Here is a 13,196-nt window from a genome sequence, read left to right on the forward strand (position 1 = left end):
CGAACTTCATGGAGAAAGCTGTATATAATCCCTTGATTTTTTAAACCCTAAAATTTCCACCTTTTAGGATTGTTAACATACTCTTTATTTCCCCCTCCACCCCTCCCCATCCCCTCCAAAACCATGTTTTTTGGGATAATTGACTAATTGTGAAAATACCCTTGAATCATTCTTAATGACGTTTTTTCAAGGTCAAAGGTTAAAAAAGGCTCTAGAGAGCGTATTTTCAGGCAAATGGGATCATGTTTGAGCTCGTTGGAAAGGTTTTGAAGATTCCTATAAGACTGAACCAGTTCCAATCAGTTTTGAACCGGATAGCTAATTAGCTGAGTCGAAATTCAATTACATTAGTCTTCAATTTTTTTGGCAATGTTTTGAGTGATTTATAAATCCGTTCAAATCAGTTATGAACGGGTTATGAACCAATAAGTAATTTTTTTTCCGAAAACAATTTTATTACTATTAAAATTATTTTGTGGAACCTTTCGAGTGATTTATAAATCGGTTGAGAACAGGTAGGGTGGAGTAACTACTTATCGCCAGTTTTAGGAAAAAGTGAAATTAGGGGAAATGCGGCAGCCTTTGAATTTCAATTTTTCTCTTATTTCCCAATGCTAAAGTTCCATTTTGTTAATCGAAGTTAATAGAAAATAGTTAATAGTATTAACTATAGGGGGAACTGGGGCAAAAGTCACAAATTGAAAATTTCAAAATTCATTATCTTCCAAGATAAAAAACATAGCAGCTTAATTTTTTTTCTATAGATAGCCTCTATAGACCTTCTTCAATGTCGTAAGTTTCTTACTTATTTTCCAAAATTGATCCACTGGTATATATTTCCTAAATGATTTGAATTTGAAATCCTTTTACTAAAAACGACCATTTGGGGTAAAAAGTAACAAAAGGTATGGGGCAAAAAGTAACGATTCGCAATCTTTTCTGTGTTTTTTTTTTTCTAAAATAACTTGAAGAGCGATTTTCTCGTTCAGATAGAGAAATGGTTTACAAAGGTGTAGAGGAATAAATTTCCTATAAAAATACGTCATCTAGGTATTTTTTTCAATATACGGAAACCCGTAATAAAGCGAATCAAAATGTAGTAATACCCTGTGCCTGATACTATTTGCCCCAGCATTTTTGAAAATGGTCACAAAATTACTTTTTAGAAAACGGCTCGATAAATGTATTTCCTTATAGAAGAAAATCATTTTCACAAAGTTGTTAGAGCGGTAAATTTCCTATAAAACTGCAATATTTAGAAATTTCTGAGGTGATCTGATAGCTTGTAAAAAAATAATATATCCGTTTTGTGACTTTTTGCTCCAGTCTCCCCTATTTCACAAAATAGAATTTTTGCTTTGAAAAATAAGAGAAAAATTGAAACATTCAAAGGTTGCCGCATTCAAAGGCTGCCGCATTCAAAGGCAGATCACTTTTCCCTAAGTCTATTGTATCTTTTGACGACTTATTATAAAATAACTCAAATTTGACACAAGCTACATAGATGTATTGGTTCTAGATTCATTAAAACGTTCTCTAATTTAACGCTGCACTGCTTGAAAAACTTATTTTTAATAACAATGCAAAAATAAGCACTTCGTTGCCACTTTTTACCACTTTTCGCCAGTTTTGTAACCACTTCTCGCCACCCACTTGAAAAGATCCCGTCTTGATTATTTTAGACAGTTTTATGAAAAGAATACATTCAGCATTTGTTTTTCCTCATGATTACTTTCTTATTACTCACTTCCCCATAGCAAAATTCCGCGAAAATTCCAGTGTAAAACTAGCGTCCAAATTGCAATAATCCGCGGAATTTTACACTAAAATTCCACTAAGTTTTCCATGGAATTTGGAGTCGGAAATTCCATTGGAATCATAGCTCTCCATGTAATTTCAAGTACGATCCACTGGAATTTCAGCGTTGAATTCCGCGGAGTTGCGCGGAATATTTATATGGAAACTTTTATACGTGAAATGTCCACGGGATAAGCTGGAAAAATCCTATGGAAAATTCTACTATCTTTCCATAGCGTTTTCCATGTTTTTTCCAATTTGTTCTCGAATGTCAAACAAATAAAATGGTCTTGTGACAACGTGGATAATTTATTTCCAAACCTTCCGCAAACATTTTTAGTGACTCCTGCTACAATTATAATATAATTAATTATGCGACACTGCGTTTCGTGTAAATAAATGTGAAGGGATTACACTAAATAGATTGTCAACCTAAAATAAGACTGTTTTTATGTCATTTAATGTGTATTTTAGGATTTTTTTTATAAAATATTTTTTTATTTCATAAAGTGTTAATTCGTTATTGCTGGTTTAGTAAAACATATTATAATCCTCGTAATCTTTGCTATTTCTTTAATATTCGGAAGTAAAATCACGAGGTGCATGTGACAGCTTCATTTTTTCTTCATTTTATTTAGGTGGAAAAATCCACATAAATTCCACGAACATTCCATGGATATATTCCACAGAAAAAATCCAGTATAAATCTATCAAATTTTCCTTGGAACCTATTATGGAGAATTCCTATGGAATTTTTAAGGAAAAATACTGGAAAATTCCGAGGAATTTTTCGCTTGTTATTCCTATTCCGCTTTCTTTTGCTATGGGGTTTAAATAATTTTTCTTCTGAAAATCTATGACGTGAAGTTAGCGTCGCTTATTGAAAAGCAATGGCGACAGGTGGTAAATCAATTTCAGAACATTACCACTTTCTGCCATAGCTCATTTTTGCATAAAATAATATAAAATAAAATATTAACTGACTAATTACAATTTTTTGGTATTCATCAAATGTAATTAAATGTTCAATAGACAAATTATTTATCTACAAACGTAAATTTTGTTCGATAAAAGTTTCATGACATTTTACATATTTGGTAAGAAATATTGGATTCCATGCCCTTCATTAAAATAATTCTCTAAAAAATGCTCAAACACTTAAATTAAAAACAAAATATAGTATTTTTCGGCTCTATAAGTAGCAGCAGTAGAGATACAAGTAATTTTACAGATAATTTATGTCATAAATAATGGAAAAATTGCGATTTCAATACAAGTGGCGAAAAGTGGGGCACTGACTGGTGAGAAGTGGTGATTCCACCCTAAAAGGTAAATGATGCGAAAGTTCTTTTGAGGAATACCATCTAAATCACGAGTTCGAGCACTTCGCAAAGCCTCGGAGATTTTGGTACCTCTTTTTAAGATTAGTATTTGAAAGAGTGATTAACCCATATTTGATAACAAAGAGGACAATTTTTTTCGAAGCTTCTCTTGATCAAAGAACATGAAAATTCCATTGATTCAATATTGAAAATCTTGACCTGAATAGTAAGACACAGAGGGCTTCAATGATTCGTTTGCAGCGCATTTGTTGCGTTATTTGCCAACGCATGTGTTGAGAAGAGATGAAAAGCCTCGTTAAAGAGTTGTTGCACCATCCAAAACCACAAAATGATCAAATGTCTTATGCAATTTTTAGCCTCAAGGAGAAAAATCCCAATACCTGGGTAATTGAAGAATTTGAGATAGATCACTATTTGTCTCTCTGATCACCCAAACATTATGATTTATTTATTGGTGATATTTATTACTTGACATTGGTGACTCTTATTTGGTTACTTCAAATTGAACCTACGTCAGGTTTTTTTTTTCTGGACCCAGAAAAAATCCCTCTTAGATTTCCCCATCACGCAATTTTGCTTCAGCCTAGGGGAAGGTATTCAAGCTTCGCACATACTTTTATCATTCAGAAGTAGATCTTGAAAAATTCGAAGATCCATTCGAAAAGCCGGAAAAGAGACTTCCTTACTTCTTGATACTTTTGCAAGGTGGCTGAAGTACATTCTGTTCGAATTTCGAATTACTCAAGTGTCAAAATGTTTTGGCCTTCACTTTATTATGAGGAAAAACACAAAGCAACGACGTTTATTCTTTCTGTCCCATTATTTAATCACTCCATAATCACTGAGTAACTCTTTTGCGAGCTTTTTAGTGTGATATTTGATAAATTTTCCCCAACTTGTTCGAAAATTTAGTATGAAAATTCTAAATTGAATTTGAATTCTTCGAACATCAAAGACTTTTTGTGCAAATAGGGTTCCATTTACCTTTTATCCAAGACACTATTGGAGAATAAAAGTCTACTCAGTGATTGTGTAGTGATTAAATAGAGAGAAAGAAACAATAAACGTTCTTGTTTTGTGTTTTTCATTACAACAAAGTGAAGAAAAACACATTTTGTCACATGAACAATTCGAAATTCAAACAGAATGTACTTCGGCCATCTTGCGAAAGTATCAAGAAGTAAGAATGTCTCTTTTTTCTTTTCGAATAGATCATGGAATTCTTCAAGATCTACACAGTAAAAAAATGTGTAAAATTTTACAACTAATAGTGTAAAATCGACCATTTTAGTTGTTTAATTTAAAAATGTTTAAAAAATACACAACATTTTGGTAATTTATTGTCACGTGATTGAAAATTATCACTATTTTCAACAATGTTGTTTAATTTGAAAATGTGTGAAATTTTTACACTATAATAGTGTGAAATCGGATAAATTAAATCTTTAATTGCGATCTGTGTAAAATTTCTCACTGTTATAATCATAAAAATTTTTCAATGTTTCGTGATTTAAAACTGTTTGTCAAATTTTAAAAATTACCACTATTATAGTATGATTACAGTTTTTCACATTATTACAGTGTGAAAAAATACACAACTTTATGGTTTTTTGTCACATGATCAAAAATTAACACTATTATAGTTTGATCATAATTTTTAACACTATTATAGTGTGAAGTCTTGTCTATTGTAAACAAATTTGTTGAATTTTTAGACAAAAGTTGTTGAATTTTTAAACAAAAGTTGTTGAATTTTGATACAAAAGTTGTAGAATTTTTAAACAAAATTTGTGTAAAAATTGTTGAATTTCCAATTAAGACTTATACTTCAGTCGAGATGCTTTTCATTGGGCAAAAGTCATATAGAACATCAAATATTTATATGCATAATAAGTATATCGTGAAGATTCGAGCATCAGATGTAATCATTTCGCATTAGGGGGGATCCCGAGTACAGGAAAAAAAAACAATAAAAATATTTAAAAAGGCAAAAAATCAAAATCTTCGAAATGAGAATTCAACAATAAACAGAATTCAACAAGTTTTGAATTTACACATAAAAACTCAACAATTTTTAAATTCAACAATTCCAAATTCAACATCTTGAAATTCAACAACTTTAAATTAAACAATTTTAAATTAAACACTTTTTACAAATTTAACACTATAATAGTGGTGTGAAAGATTACACACTATAATAGTGTTAATTTTTTTTACTGTGTACTTGTGAATGATAAGAAAGTGTTTAAAGCCGGAATGTGTACGAAGCCTGAATACCATCCCCTATGCTTAATTCCAGCTCACAGAAGACTTGAGAGAGGTGGAATTGAGTCTTACTTTCAATTATGTATTCAATTGCACACACAATTCAATGTCCGGTCTCTATATTATACAGACTTGTTATGTTAGTATGAGAGGAAGAATGCAATATTGCACAAGTTGCAAATTTACTCCATAGAAGTTTAAGAAGAAAAAAAAACAAACTAAGAAATAATGCCTCAATAACATCAACAATTTAGTTAAAACGTTGAAAATTGCAAAACACCATAAATTTGCAAAAAATTAAAAGCAGACGTATATCTTTTTTATTACTCTTCGAATTTATAAACCCTATCATAAAGTATCTTAGATAAACACATGGCGAAACTTCTTTTGCTAATAATTTTCTTGCCATAACGATGAGTGATTATTTTTTAAACACGTTTTAGGAGAACAACAGTTTTTTTTTATTGCCTTAGGCGCTACTTTTTATGTTAATCGCGAAATAAACAGCTTAAATGATTCACAAATCTATTCCAAAATTTGCTACCCATATTATAGCGAGTGATATAATTAAATCAATTGGATAAGAAAAAATTGGGAATCTCCATTTGAGTTATAATCTGTAAATATTGACCAAGAACAATTGAAAACGATTCATTATGCAAAATTTTAAATAAAGCTTTGGAATTAGACTTTCAAAACTGTGATTTAAAAATAAACTTTTAAAACTAATGGCTCCGCCAGATCTCTTAGATCAGGTAAATTTCATGAAGTCAAAATTCGAATCCCTGTCTTTCTTTCGCATTTCAAATTTGATTGAGCTAAATTCATTTCGTTGTGACGTTTCAAAGAAGAAGTAGAGTACGAAAGAATGAGATAGACATATACAAAGCGTGTGAGAAAGACAGAAATTCGAATTTCGGCTTCATGAAATTTTCCTGATCTGAAAGGTGTGATGGAGCCATAAGCTTTAAAATTCGATATTCTAAATTAATTTTTAAAATTGAAGCTTTTCAATAAAGCATAAATTTTGAATCAAGTTTTGATGTTACGCATTCATAACAAAGCTTTAAAAGGAAACTGTTAGAATTAAAAATTTGATATAACATTTTTAAAAGCAAGCTTTAAATTAGAAGTGGATCAATCTTAAAAAATAGAGCCGTAAATTAAAGCCTTGGAGTGAAACTTAAGCAAGTTCCAAGCTTAGTAAATTGACCTTCAAAATCAATGTTTAAAATTGGGCTTTGCGAGTCAAGTTTTTGAAAATTCAGTTTTAATTGAATCTGTAAAGTTAAACTCTCGTAACCAATCTTTGAATATAGATTTTCTAAATTAAACTTTAAAAGTTCATCTTCAGTTTCAAGTTTTCAAGTTTTGAAAGTAAGTCTTCAAAATCGAGAAAAATTTAAAGAATTTATTGACGCTGGAACACCTTTTCAATTGGGTAAAATTCAATCGATTGAAATTATTTTCAAACTGATTGAAATTATTTTCAATTTCAAACTGAAATAAGTTATGTTTGTATTTTTCTGTCAAATGAAAATTGAAATTTCAATTTCATTTTCAATTTCAATTTTAAAATTCATTTGACAGAAAGAGACAGCTATATCTGATTTCTGTTTGAAAAAGTAAGAGGTAAAATATCAATCGATTGAATTTCACTCAATTGAAAAGGTGTACCAGCGCTATAAGTTTTTAAATTAGATTTTGAAGGTATTCTGTAATAACGGTCATAACTAACTAATCCTTCAAAATGGACCATCGAATTTAAACTTTCGAATTAAAACTTCTAAACGAAGCTGTGAAAATAGAGCTTTTAATTCAAACTTTTGAGTCAGAACTTCTTAATTAAGCTTTAGAAATGAATCTTCAAAATTGAACTTTAAAAGGAGATCTTTAAAATTAGCTTTTGAAAACGTTCCTTTAAAATCAAGTTTTGGATCAAATTTTAAAATACAGCTTTTAAGCAAAGCTATGAAGTTAGACGCTCATAACGAAGCTTTGCAAATGGATATTGAAAATCAAACTTGAAAAGTAGATCTTCAAACCCAAATTTTGATAAATGGGCCTTTAAAATCGAACTTTGAAATTTGAGGTTGTATATAAAACTTTAAAAATTTAGTTTTTAAATAAAGTTTTGAAGTTAGACTGTCATAACGGTCATAACTGAAACATCTGAAAGAGCTTTAAATAAAAATTCGAAACGAGTTCTGAAAATGAAGCTTATAAATCAAACCTTGGCATTAGATTTTAATGGTTTTGGACCATTATAATTAGACCAGGAAAATTTCAGGGAATCAAAATTCACATCGTTTTCTTTCTCACACGCTTTGTATATGTCTATCTCATTCTTTGACACTCTTCTTCTTCTTTTAACCATCACACCAAATCTGGTTCAGTGCAATTTTGAATTTGAAAGGAGCGCGAATTTTGATTTCATGAAATTTTAGCAATCTAAAAGATGTGCCCGTAGCATATAAGCTTTGAAAATACATCTACAAAATTGAACTGCAAATGTAGATCTTCATAATCAAGTTTTGAAAATGTGCCTCAAAAACCAAACTTTGAAATTAAAACTTCAAAGGCAAGCTCTGAATATGGACCTTTTAAATGAAAATTTTAAATTAAATCTTTATAGAATTAGGCTTTGACTATGAATCTTTAAAATTAAATTTTAAAAGTAGGTATTCGAAACCAAGATTTGAAGATGTACCTTCAGGATCAAGCTTTGAAATTTGAGCTTTACAATCAAATTTTAAAATTTGGCTTTTAAGTTAGACAGCCATAAAAGTCATAAAGGCGGTGGCACACCTTTTCAATTTATAAAAGTCCAATCGATTGAAATTTTACCTCTCACATTTTCAAATTGAAATTAGATTTAGTTGTCTTTTTCTGTCAAATGCAAATCCAAAGAAAGAAAGAGACAACTATATTTAATTTCAATTTAAAAGAGTAGGAGGTAAAATTCCAATCGATTGAAATTCACTAAATTCAAAATTAAAACTTTAAACTTAGAACTGCAAAAGAAAGCTTTGAAAATGAAGCTTTTAAATCAGAATTTGGTGTTACATCTTCAAAATCAAACTTTGAAATTAGAGAATCGCAATCGAACTTTGTAAATGGAGGTAATGTCCGGTGTCTGCCAAAATTCTGAAAGCCAAAATCCCAAATGATCAAAATCCTGAAATGCATTTCCAAAACACGGAAAATTTCCCTTTTCATCCAGCAAGCGCGAGTGCAATCTTAGGAGTAGCTATGACACTTTTAAAAAAAAATTTAAGGACTTTTTGGCATTCGCGATTTTGGTATTTGGAATTTTGATTTTCAGGATTTAAGCTTTCGGAATTTTGACAAGGCCTGTAATATCAACATTGAAAATTAAATTAAAAGATCAAAATCAGACTTTCAATTTTGACATTCAAAACCAAATCTTGAAAATGACATTTCTAAATCAAGCTTTGAAGCTATACATTTAACCCTTTAACGACGAGACTCTTTTTACGGACTGAAAATCAACAATAAAAATTAAACTGAGAAACATAATCAATGATAAGTCTTACATCTAACCTTAAATAAACCTTGGAAAGTCCAACAGAGTTTGATTCGGTGTATTTTGTGCTTCTATGGACAATAGGGAAAAAAATAGCCCAAAAATTTAAGTAATTTTTCTGACTATACCAATGAATAATATTTTTCGCTTTAATGAAAAATATTACGTATGAGTATTGTAGTTTTTATTGCCAAAAGGGTTTTGCTTTAAAAAAATTAGAAGTATAAAAAATAAATAAAGTCAATTGTGAATTTGAGAATTTAAAAATTCGCCATTTTTGAGCTTAAATATTTACTACATAGCAAATAGCCAGAGACTTGCAAAAAATATAGTAGATTCCTTAAACCTTCTACTTTACAATTATGTACAGACATAAGAAAAAAAATAAGTTTGGGTAGTCAGGAAAAATTATTTTCTTTATGGGACACCGGTGTTCCAATCGTCCTTAAAGGGTTAAAACCATGCTTTAAAAATTTACGTTTAGCTCCGACACACCTATTTAGATTAGGATAATTTCATAAAGTAAAAATTCACTTGCCTTTCTTTCACAAATGTTCTACATTTATCTATCCTACTCTTGCGTACTCTTCTTCTTCTTTTGAAGATCACACCAAATTAAAATCAGTTTAGTCCGAATTTGAGACCGAAAGAGTGAGATAGACTTATGCAAATCTCGTGAGAAAGAAAGAGAAGCGAATTTTTATTTTATAAAATTTTCCTTATCTAAAAGGTGTGCCAGCGCTATAAAAATCGAACTTTGAAATTGGACTTTTTAAACAATCTCTAACCTTAAAAATCAAGCTTTGAAAATGAACTTTCAAAATGAAGCTTTAAAGATGAATGTTTATGGCTCCGGCACACCTTTTAGATCAGGAAAATTTCATGAAGTTGAAATTCGGATCCTTTTCTTTCTCGCATGTTTTGCATATGTCTATCTCATTCTCTGGCCCTCTTCTTCTTCTCTTAAATATCACTCCAAATTCAATTTAGCTCAATCGAATTTGGTATGTGAAAGAATGAGATAGTTATATGCAAAACATGTGAGAAAGAAAGGGATTCGAATTTCGAGTTCATGAAATTTTCCCGATCTAAAAGGTGTGCCCGAGCCATTAGAAATCAGTTTTTTAATTTAGGACATTAAATGGAAGCCCCTTGCTCATATTTTTGATCCAGAAAAAATCTGGCCTGAGTTAAAAATCTTTTACAAAAATTACAGAACAATAATTTTTTTCTGTGTTAGATATGCTTATGAGTATTGTTTAGTATAATGCAAGTCACAATAATGTGTACGTAGTCAGTGAGTTCTAAATCAACAGAAAACACTCAGATTTGTCCTAAGTGTTTGACAAACTCTGAATTTTTTGCTTTTTTGAATAATTTGCATTGTTTATTGTTAATATTAGACTTTGGATGGAATTTCCCTGCAAAGTGTGATCTTGTTGACTTTAGATTTGGCTCTCATCATTAATTAACCCAGAATTAGTGATTAACCCTTTCCAGATGATACAGTCACTGAAAGAGGCTCAGTTTTTACGCTTTGCCTTAACGATTTTTTGTATGACTATTAGTAGACGCATTCCCATTGAAGTTCAAAGCAAAATCAATGCTTTTGACTTTCTTTATTTTATGTACTTTCTAAAGATGCAGAGATACATGACATACAGCAATCATATTCTTCCTCATGTGATCGAAGTGTGTACTCTTATAAAATACGCAAAGGCCTTTTTAAATGATGTGATTATGTACAAGTCAAAAACTGGATTCATCCAATTCAGTGTCAGTTCTTTCATAATGTTTAACATTATAGGTACTAATTTTTCGAGCAACAGATATTGTCTTTCCAATTGCATTTGTTTATTTTTTACATTTAGCACAGGACTGTACTAAATTTATTCGTTGCATATTTTTTTAAATTATTTTCTCCAAATTTTCTGGATTTTGATCTGGCTTTTTGGAATTTAGGGTTCTTTAAAATGGCTTTGCAATAATCTGAAGAATATTTACTAAATGTGTTCTGGACGATGCATTTTATTCTTTTCCGAAAAGCATTTATATAGAATTCTACATTAAAAAAAGAATTATTGGAAATTGAATTCTGCTGTTAATTCGTTGGTTCTCAGATTTCTCGATTAAAGTGTAAACAGCATTAATTTTTTTATGTGAGAAAAAGACATGGTCAAAGGTTCAATATAGCCTGAAGTCGGAGGTTATTGTTCCGGAAAGAGTCTACATAAATATGGCAAATGCAAAGGCGAGAACAGAATCAATATTTGTTATTGGTAATCTTCAGAGAGAACAAATATAAGAAAATGTATACAGTGCATAAGTTTCCATGCAATTGACTTTAAAAGGCTCTTGTTCTGAATTAAAAGGAATACTTCTGTGTATTTTTAGCTTCAATTTACCTTCTGTCTCATTTCTTTGTGAACTCCTCAATCAGCCAATAACCATTAAAGGAGAGCTGAGAATTTATTTATTTTTAATAATAGACATTATGTAGTACTGACGCATCACAAAAACAAGAAAATAAATTAAATATTATCATAACTAATCACACGGATTAAAATTTTTTCACATACATTCCATTTACATTCATGTACTTTTATTTACAAAATAATAATGAAATTCCGTTTACTTATTTGACTTTACAAAATAAAATGAGTGGAACGCGGAGATTTGTTAAAACTTGAGTAGAAAAAAACAGATCAATAGGATTATATCGTCATGCGTTCACTCTCCAAATTGTCGAGTATTTTTGAGCATAAAATTGATTTTGTGTGATCGATTTTAACAAACAAACAGGCTTTTATAAAATAAACATTTACTGCTGATTACAAACTTTGTCAGATATAAAAGCAACTAGGGGAAGGCTTTCAGGCTTCGCACACAGTCTGGTTTTAAACACGTCGTAAGACTAGCCTTTAAAATATATTACCATACAGTGTAGGCCATAAGTTTGTTGACAAATGCATGTTCGAGAAACCAGATGAAAAAATGATAGAAGTAATAACTTTTTAAAGTTTTTCTTTTGGCAAATGAGTTGCCTATAATCTATAGATGTTATTTATATATTTTAAAGAATTTTAATTAATTTTAATTCATATCAAAAATATTTGTTTTCCCGAAGTTGAGCATTTTTCATCGGCCAAAAGTTTCTTGACACATTTGTAAAATTTACTCAAAACTGCTCAGAAACTAAGTGATTCCGAATTTTTGGAGCTGATATCATGAGATCACTATCAGAGATCCTTACAATGTGGTTATCAATCCTCTAAGTCGAAACCCTGGGTCTGCGAGGAGCGTTTTCTAAATGTACACGTCGCATTGGATTGAGATTGAATTGTTCCAAAATCGGGTTTTGTGATAATTCAGTCTGAATCTAATACGACAGTCTAAATGATCTCAGTGAAACCGTTTAGATTGCGGCCTTAGATTGAGACTTAATGATCCGAAATCCGATTTTGGAACAGTTCAATCCCAATCTAATGCGGCGGTGTAAATAGCCTCATTAACACTAAACCTACCAAAACCCGGTCAAATTGACCGGTATAAAATTAACACCTATTTAAACGGTACGATGTCACTACCAAATTTTATGAATTTCTTAATATATGCATGTAATATATTTTTCAGTGTTCAAATTTTAATTTTTTGCTCTTTTCCAAGACAAATTTGTTGAGTATCCTATCCCAACGCGGTTTGTCATTTGACCGAAAAACGACCAAAAATGTTCTGTAGGTTTAGTGTTAATATAAATTTTGACGATTTTAAGATATCCTGTCATGATTTACCATAAAATTAAACAATTTACAACGCTTTCAACAGTATTTCCGGACAATTACCCATTAACAATAAATACATTATTTTATTTTTATTTATCATCACTTTTATATGCTTAAATTGATTATTGCAAACTTTAGAAATGTGCAAACCCATCATTTGTCTCTCAAACGACATAACACCAAAATAATAATCAGATTAAAAAAAGTTAGTTGTAAGTGTTTAACCATTTTATGTAAGTTTTATAAATGTGTCAAGAAACTTTTGGTCGATAAAAACTGACCAAGTTTTAGAAAATATTTGTTTTTGACATGAAATTAAATAATTTAATTATTTTGAAAAACATAAATAACGGCTTTGGATTACCAGAAAACTCATTTACAAAAAGAAAAATTCTAAAAATTACTTTCTCTGTAATTTTTTCTACCTGATTACTCGAATATGGTTTTGTCAAGAAACTTTTG

The 13,196-nt window shown here is 30.2% G+C and overlaps 1 protein-coding gene across 3 annotated transcripts in view; it reads left to right on the forward strand.

Annotated features, from left to right (window-relative positions):
• The window catches only part of LOC129806493 (estradiol 17-beta-dehydrogenase 11), a 43,012-nt gene that overhangs the window by 22,968 nt on the left and 6,848 nt on the right, over positions 1-13,196 (forward strand). The window lies entirely within an intron of this gene.

The sequence above is a fragment of the Phlebotomus papatasi genome, chromosome 3 (genome assembly GCF_024763615.1).
Source record: "Phlebotomus papatasi isolate M1 chromosome 3, Ppap_2.1, whole genome shotgun sequence".
Taxonomy (NCBI): Eukaryota; Metazoa; Arthropoda; class Insecta; order Diptera; family Psychodidae; genus Phlebotomus; species Phlebotomus papatasi.